Source organism: Eptatretus burgeri, chromosome 14, assembly GCF_056783735.1.
Source record: "Eptatretus burgeri isolate ZD-2024b chromosome 14, Ebu_testis_v1, whole genome shotgun sequence".
NCBI lineage: Eukaryota > Metazoa > Chordata > Myxini > Myxiniformes > Myxinidae > Eptatretus > Eptatretus burgeri.
In genome coordinates this window covers 49,572,085-49,580,901 of record NC_140974.1, presented here as the reverse complement: position 1 = coordinate 49,580,901, position 8,817 = coordinate 49,572,085, and the positions used below count along the sequence as shown (strand labels likewise).

The 8,817-nt window shown below is 42.2% G+C and overlaps 1 long non-coding RNA gene across 2 annotated transcripts; it reads left to right on the top strand.

Moving 5' to 3' along the window:
- Positions 1-3,480: 3,480 nt before the first annotated feature.
- Positions 3,481-8,736, top strand: LOC147013150 (uncharacterized). Of its 2 annotated transcripts, XR_015050971.1 has the most exons (4): positions 3,481-3,690; positions 3,795-3,923; positions 7,203-7,286; positions 7,399-8,736. It is a non-coding gene; the product is annotated as an uncharacterized LOC147013150 (long non-coding RNA). The 2 variants fall into 2 exon arrangements; XR_015050970.1 differs by having other exon boundaries at positions 3,481-3,923.
- Positions 8,737-8,817: the final 81 nt, after the last annotated feature.

Below are 8,817 nucleotides of genomic sequence, written 5' to 3'. Positions count from 1 at the left end.
ATGTAGTTTTTTCATGAGTTTCCTGACAAAGTATGTCAACACAGGAGGCCATTCAGCCAATCAAAGGCTGCACTATGATTGCCAATTAAAGGTTGTTTGTTCATGCTCTATTCTTTTTAAAAGCTGAGCATCAAGCAAAGAAGCAGCAAATACTATTTTAAAGTCTTTCATGTGACTTTGACAGGATTTGAACTACTGACCTCACACACTCAGAGTCGATGCTCTCACCATATGCCAGTCAAACTAGCTCTTTTTTGTTTTTCACCAACCTAATAGTGGCATGATGATTTTGATGAGATAAGCTTGGAAGCTTAGAATGCAATACGTATTTAATGCTGTTGCCTTCAGTAATAAGATTCCACACCATGCCCAACTTAACGTTTAAGGTGGTTGTCTTAGGATCTTAAGGTCTTGAATTAAAGCCCACGCCATGCTAAAATAACATCAGGCGGCTCAACTAAGCCTGTCATCCTTCGCAGGTCGATAAACAAAATGAATACCAGCTTTATGGGGGTAAGTTATTCGAGTATGGTGTGTCGGAGTGGTGACCGGTCAGGATTGTAATCCCGAGTCAACGAAACTGCCTTGGCAGCCTCACTTGCTTGATCACTATGTACATATATATATATATATATATATATATATATATATATATATATATATATATATATATATATATATATATATATATATACATATATATCATAACCTACCACAGGTCCTTGAATATGGGGAACACTTAACTAGCTTTGAGATGCCTTGTATTGGTTGGATTCCCAACCCCTGTAAAATGGCAGATGCAGGGCATTGCATCACAAAGTGCACCCTGTATTCCGTCTTTAAGAATTATCTGGTGAGCATTACAGGTTCGACAGTGTCTTGAGATGAAGAAGTCAGTGAGTAATGACCATCACCCTCAAACTGACAACTTATTGCTCGAACCTATAGGGGCATTGCATCAGTGGCACAAAGGAAAAGAAAACAAACTCGTAATTGACTCCTTCTACAACATACATACTGACGAAAAAAAAAACAACAACAGCATTTATTGCTGGAATAGATTTGAGCAGAACGTAATTTAAGTCCGAAACAGTTCACCTGATCCAAGGAGCCCCAAGCAGTCCGCACATTAGCGTTTCTTTAGCGTGCTCGCCCCATGCCCGCCCAGGTACAAGGCGTTAGTTAGGAGCATGTTTGGCACAGTGAGCGGAGTGCCGGCGGGGAGTGTAATTTAATGGTTCAGAGAGAGGGGAAGAAGTGAGGGGGAGAGGGATGCACAAACAAGCATTTCGTGCGGTGATGCTATCTCGTGTGGTGATGCTGCTGAGAATATAAGTATGGAGACGATAGACGGGTGGAGTGGACTTCGTGCAAGCGGATCATGGGATACGCTGAAGTTGTCGGAGAGTTGGCATCTCTAATGAGCAAGGTGCCTTCCTTGGGAGTTTGAATTAGCATATCAGTCACAGAGCTGCTGCACACAGGCAACCCTGAGCTCCGTATTCATTACAACTGCTGTAATTACCCCCCGCCCAGATCTAAACCCCTCCTGAACCTTTAACCCTTCCGAGGACACGCCTGTGCTGTGTTGTCGGCTGGCTGTGAAGGGTTCGCATAAGGTGGCGGCGCGCCTCCACTACAATCCAGCCTGGGAGGGTTATTATAGCGTCACTTTGAACCGTCACTTCCGCTAAGAACCATCAGCCCTCTCTCACTATTCGATGTAAATCTACAATAGTAGCTACTACACTGTCCATACCAAATCCTACAATGGTACCCACTCGTACCCTGGCCATTGGGGTATGAGTAGGCACAATTGTAGCTTTTGTAGCCTCTAGGAATCGTGTACTATTGTAGTTGAGGACCCATCTACATATGACGTGTGTAAATGGCAGAATCTTTCCCCTGAACGTTCCACGCCTCTTTTCCTTCCCCTAGTTTCCAATTACCTTTCCCTTATCTTCCCTCTCCATGGTCTCATCACTCCAACTCCGTTTACCGTACATCGCCACCTCGCACATGCCGTTTTGTCAATTTTAAATCGATTACCCAATTGCTTTCCCTCCTTCCACATGATCAAAGTACAGACATTGTCAAATAAATGCAAGCTATAATCAACTAGCTACGAGGATGAATAAAAAGTCGAAGAGTCAAACTGGATGTTCTTCTTGATCTCGATTTTGCTAATGAAATATCTTTGTTATCAGAAGAAATTGAACAAGCACAAGAACTTCTCAAAAGGTCGAAACAAGCTCCAGTAAGATATGGTTAACATTCAACACTTATAAAGCTAAAGTGATGGCATTGAACCAGTCAAGAGAGGTCTCGATCACATCAAACGATGGAATAAATTTTGAGACAGTCAATGACTTCAGGTATCTTTGTTCCTGCATTAACACAACTGCTCAGTATATCAAACAAAGTGAAGCTACCACATGGAGAGCTTGCAACAAACTTTCAAGAATACAGAAGTCGATACTCTCTCTGTATCAAGGAACTACTTACTGTTCATTAGCACAGATGAGTCTGTCCTGCTTTATGGAAGTGAAGCATGGACCCGAACTGCGACACACAAGAACAGACTTTATGAATGCTTCTTTACTCGACTTCTTCGTTCAACTTTCAAAGTCCATTGTTCTGAACATATGACAAACAAAGAGCTCTGTGGTTCTCTTCCAAGGCTGTCGGTTGAACTTAGATGTCTCAGATTTGCTGGCCACTGCTCATGCCGCAAAACTAGCCTGTTTCCAATCTTATACTCAGGACACATAAACATTTACAGTTTAGTTTGAGCTGTGCACTAAACAAGTGTGTATGGTGAGCATTGTCACATCAACCTTGGGGAATAAACAGATGCTTTCAATGCATTTGATGTCAAGCATCTCAATCAGTAATACGGGGTGTCCATAACTCGATCGGGATCACAGTCATGAGTTGAACCACCCCCTCCTCCTTCCCCCTTCCCCTCTAAACATTTTATTTATGGATCCATCTTGTCCACCCCTTGCGTTCTCCCTTACCCCTCATCATTACCTGTATCCCTTGTTTGTCCGTGTCCGTCTACTTTATCCCTCTGCCCTGCTGCTGACATTTCCCCTTTCTCCTGCTGTTCCCTTTGTTATGTTGTGTCCTGATCTGTTCAATGTCCGAGCTCTTCCACAAGCCTTGACCAGGTATAAAATAAATAAATAAATAAATTCGTTTGCTATCTTATAATCGATGCTGTTTTGAATGAGCTGACATATCAAAATAAATTCGTCACACACATGATCCATGCCAAAGTAAAATGGTGGTACGAGTGCAAATTTTCACAAGAGATTACATGCATTACTTCCTCCCTCCAATATATGATACATATCCTGAAAATCCATTTATGTAGCAACAAGAGAAGCATTTCATGAAACTATATTGCATTTGGAATCTAATTCAATTATATATGCATGGCTTCCTGGAAAATTTTTCCACAGGGAAAGAAAATGCTGAAAACTCAATAATTCAAAGTCAGTTGAAGCAACTCCATAATTGTGGAGTTCCGAGGGATCCAATTGGGGCGTGTCATGTGTTGATGAAATATTGATGGTGGAAAAGGTACAACCGTTATATAAGAGCACGTGCAGTAAACACGTAATGGGACCATGTGAAAATAGAATGTTTTTCAAGGCATTCACGTTTCGGAGGAAAATGTCACACGTGAGTGTGTTTTGTAAAATATTTCTTTGGATGGACTCCATTCTCACCAGAGTATAAATATATGTGTGAAAGCTGGCAGAAGTAATTGCTGTCCCATGCAACAGTATGAGCATGATGAGGAGTTCGTTGCCAGACGGTGTTAAGAAGAACAGTGGAGTTCGTCCCCCCGCATGTACTTGGGGTTCATCTGTGAGCATGCACCATCTGAGAGTGGAACCCTGATGACTGTCGAGGTACTTTCATCTACGTCAACTGCGCATTGATGGGTGGCAGCGCAAACCGCATTTGTGTAAAATGCCATGGAACGTAGTAAGCATGATATCGACTGAACTGAAGGGACCAGACTTGAAGTGTCACATTTTCATGCAGACCTCCTGATGTATTGAACCCAAGACAAGTACATCTGCATTGCTGCACCAAAGTTGCATAAGAATGACCCTTGCGGAATACCACCGCATGCCTGCCGTAGTAACTCCCATGAGGAGCTAGAAACGAATGTTTGGGGTATGCCCCCCCCTCCCACATCCCTCCTCTAGAGACGGCTAAACATAGTGCAGTCGGTGTGTAGAAATAATAACATGACCGCCTCTCTCCTATGGCGAGGACGAAGCGGTGTGCAACTTCAAAGCAGTCCCTGCGACTGATTGTGCGAGCAAACACCGTGCACACCGGTTGTTTATCCCACTTCTGAAACCACGCAGGGTCGAATCGAAAGGCCAAATTAAGTCTCAGAGTTTCAGATCGAACCATTAACAAGTGAGCCTTGGAATATTTTGTTGAAACCCTCTAAATAGCATTCAAGATTCCAATTTGCATTGTACTCTCGAACAAGTTTTGTCACTTCTGCAAGCAGAAAGGCTACCAACATTTCAGAAAGCAATTTGCACCCCTTTCTCAGAGTCAATTAGCATAATGTTAAGGGAGGAATGTGCGGCGATGAAAAAATAAATATTCAGTCTCACATTATCCAATTTACAGGATGAGTCTGCCCAAATATACTTTCTTTCTCCTGCTGCAAAAAGAGATGCTGAGGATGAAAGAAGAAATGCGATTTTGTTCGCCATTTTCTCAACATAATTGCTTCGGTAAGCAGATTCTTTCTCGGCGACGATTGTGCTGATGTGCTAATGTGTTACCTTTGTAAAAGGATTTGGGAAGTCTGCTCTCAATGTCAACACTGGGTTCGATTTGCACCATTTCCCACTAATCTCAGTTGATTTTTAAATCAATATTGGTATTTTACCAAGGTACACACAGTGTACTGGGTTTTAACACAATGGTGGATTTTATCAACTGAGAACCGGGACGGGTACATTAATCGTGGGAAGCGAGGTGCGGCTGACTTTCGAGCCCTTTGTCAGGGGAAATTTTCAAATTTCATGAACCCGATGTAACCCAACCCTCATTCTTGCTACATTCTGTGTTTCCTACTTCTCTCTGTCTGTCTGTCTCTCTCTCTCTGTCTCTCTGTCTGTCTGTCTCTCTCTCTCTCTCTCTCTATCTTTTTCTCTTTCTCTCTCTCTCTCTCTCTCTCTCTCTTTCACACACATGTCCTATTCGTTCATTCCATTGGTTGTTGTGCCCAACTGCAGGCCCACTGTATGAGCTCACTGCTTATTGACCCTGTTATCTCACTCTTCCACGATCCTAGATTTAGTATATAAAATAAAAGAGGTATCTGACGAAGGGCTATGGTTTGAAACATTAGCCACACTTCACTTCCCTTGGTGGTTACCGTACTCTTTCCGGCTTACAATTGGCAAAATGTATACTTTACCTTGTCTGCTGACATGGATCAACATTAGCCTTCCACGAAGACTCTTATTACATTTTAATATAATAGTATGCTGTCATGATTTGAGCCTTGTAATGGATTTTCATCCATACTCTTCACATGAAGGATATCATGTGAAATGCAACGGAGATCCGGTGGTCCAGATAAACTGTATGGAAGGAAATTCAATCAATCAGTCAAAAAGCACAACATACTATTATAGTGGTTCGAATGAAAGTGACACTTTTATTAATTAGTTTAGGGTGTAGAAGTGAACTGCTGTCTTACAATTTGTCACGAAGGTGACAACGCTTGTCCGCTGGATGGCTATCACGCATAAACGCCTCGAGTCGTGATGTGCACTCGGAGCAAGATGGTGGCAAGAGTGCAAGTGCCTTAAAGGGATCCTGAAAAATTGAGGTTTTCGAATAAAAGTGGGTTTAACTTTCCACCAAATTAGCACATACTTTGATAAACGTCTGGCATTTATGCTCAATCACAGAAAACTGTGTATAGAGTAAGGTGTGGGCAAGATGGTGCTCTGGGGAAAGATGATCCTCTGGTGCACACGTTCAAGATACTGAACATATGAATAACCAGAACCAAGGAGGTTGTCAAAGGTTGAAGGGAACAAGGAGGGGAGGGAGGAATCGCCATCTTCCTGGCAGTGACATCTTGCAACCCCAACATGTGCTGCATGAGAAGCTGTTCAACTAATCATGACATTGTGTATGGTACAACAAACATATTGGTGGCAGGCCATTCAGAGGTCTCACCCACAAGCATTTATAGTGTCGTTATCAGGGAGAGACCTCACTGAACATCTTCACATTATTACTGGAATTGCAGAAGCAATACTCCACCGGATTGGCTTTGTGTAATGTGTTTAAGAGTGTAACTTTCACGATCACTATCTGATCATGATATTGAAAAAAAGGAGATGTTCTTTCTCAAAGTAACTTGCTCAATAAGTATGACTTGTGTATTATTATTCTTTTATAAATATAACTTGTGTATTATTATTCTTTTCTTCTTAGCAAACTATAGTTCTTGACACAAAGACAAATGTACTCTCTTGCTTTTATGGTTCTTTCCTGAAATTTGCATATTGGTCGCGTGATGACATCTACATGGGACGTTCAAAAAGATCTATGAAAGAGATACTCTAGTCTGGCACATCAAAAATGTATAATGTTGCACACACATAAATAGAAGACTTTTTTTCTTGTGAATTATATGTATACTGTAATGAAGGTGGCCTAAATAAAAAGGTAATTTAATTAGATGAGTTGGCTATTTCTTAATTTGTGTTTAGATTTGCTGTCTTGTTCAATTTCCCCAATTAGCATCATCAGAAATCGAGCGTTTCGATAGTGTCTTGGCATTGCCTTCATCCCTCTGTGTTGTTCCACTATTAAAGGTGCTATCTTAGTTTTTAATGAATCCCTATTTGGAAGTGTTCGCTCAGGTGCAGAGTTGTTGTTGTTGTTGTACAGACTCTTTCCCATTATGTGATGTGTGGGACATCAAATGGCCAGTTGCGAGTGCATTGGCTGACTAGTGTGTTTTGGTCAATGGGTTTTAAACTTGGAGGGGTTTTCTGCAAACATAAAGACCAACGGTCTTTGTGGTGCATTACTTAACTCGCACAATGTCACTCAGCTGATTGTGTACTGATTGGTTGATGGAGTACTGCTCTCTCCTCTGGGCTGGCTCCCCTGCCTCCAATCTTTCTCAGCTTAACATGGAAAACGAGGCCTTCAAGATTATTGGAATCTCCCGCAATGAAGCCGAGTCTACGGATCTGTCAATTCGCAGACAGGTCGGGGGTCTCTCTGTCTTCTACCGGTTGCTTTCTGGTCTTGCACCCTCTGCTTTTTCTGTACTTTGTCCCACCCCCATCCTCATCCCCCCCACCCCCAATGTTTCTGCAGGACACACACGGTCAACCATCAACCCTCTTCTGGTGAAACTACCTAAATCCAGGATCACTGCTCACCTCCGCTCAATCATTCTTCTTTCCTGCCTGTGGAACCAGCTTCCACGTTCTCTTCGATCTCATTCTTCCCTCCAAGTCTTCAAGACGGATGTTCACCACCATCTCAGATCCATCTCAGATGGACGTTCACCACCGTCCCCAATCCAAAACGATGATTTTTTCCTACCCTCATTAAACCCCTCCCCCCCCCACCACCTCCTTTTTTGTCCACTACCTGGAGGTTTAAAATGGAATTAGATAGGTAGCTGGAAGCTTTGAGAATAGAGGGGTACATGAATACTGGAAGAACTTGTTAGTAGCTTGGGTATGGATTGGTGATCTTATTATTGTGTAGTGATTGTGATGTCTGTGAGAGGGTCTCGTCAAAAAGTGAATGTGCTGTCAGTGTTTGCTCATTCCTCACCCGACAACCATCTAAATTCCCACCTCACCCCCCATAAACACATAACAATGTATAACACCATGGTGATATCTCTGAGCCTGACCCACTTTTCTTCTTCTCATTCCTCCTCCCTCAACCATACGCAAGTGCAGTAAAGTCGACAAACTGAATTAATTTTAGTGTTGATGGAGTCCAGGCATGATGAGTCAAATGGCTTCCTCCCATGTCAAAGTTCTTCACATATCCTTGTAATATGAAAAAGGCACTTTTTGGAGTTGTTCTTGTTTCAAAAAAGAGAAGCAACTTTTTCCTTGACTAAGTTATGAATTCTAAACTTTCAGCAAACGACACTATAAAGGTTGTTTGCCAGAACAATTCTCCATCGTTACCTGCACCACCAAAGGTGGACGGGGGTTATGTTTTCACCCCTGTTTGTCTGTCTATCTGTCTGTGAGCAGGATATCTCAAAAAAGTTATGGACAGATTCAGACGAAGCTTGGTGGACATGTTTGGTGTGTGAAAAGGACAAATTGATTTCATTTTGGTGAGGATCTCGATTTGGCTCTGGATATGAGAATTTTTTAAATTTTAAAGTGATTCTTCACAATTGAGAGATTGGTCAAAAAATATATATATGCACATACATCATGTTATTTCAAAAAGTTGGGGGACGGGTTATGACAAAACTTGGTGTATATGTTGGGTCGGTGACAAGAACAAGCCAATTAGATTTTGGTTGAGGTCCGGATCCAGATCCAGCCTATCATTGGGATACAAAAGGTGTGGAAAATATATTTTGAGCCATGGCTAATAATGATCCCCAAGGGTCATTGGTCTGATCCCCAAGGTTAATAATGATCTGCAGCAGGGGTCAGTAAACAATATGCACTGTAGCGCGTGTACAGGCAAAAACCATTAGTAGTCTTCCCCCACCTTCGCAGGTTTGGGGGGGGTGGTTGTGCCCATGACCTG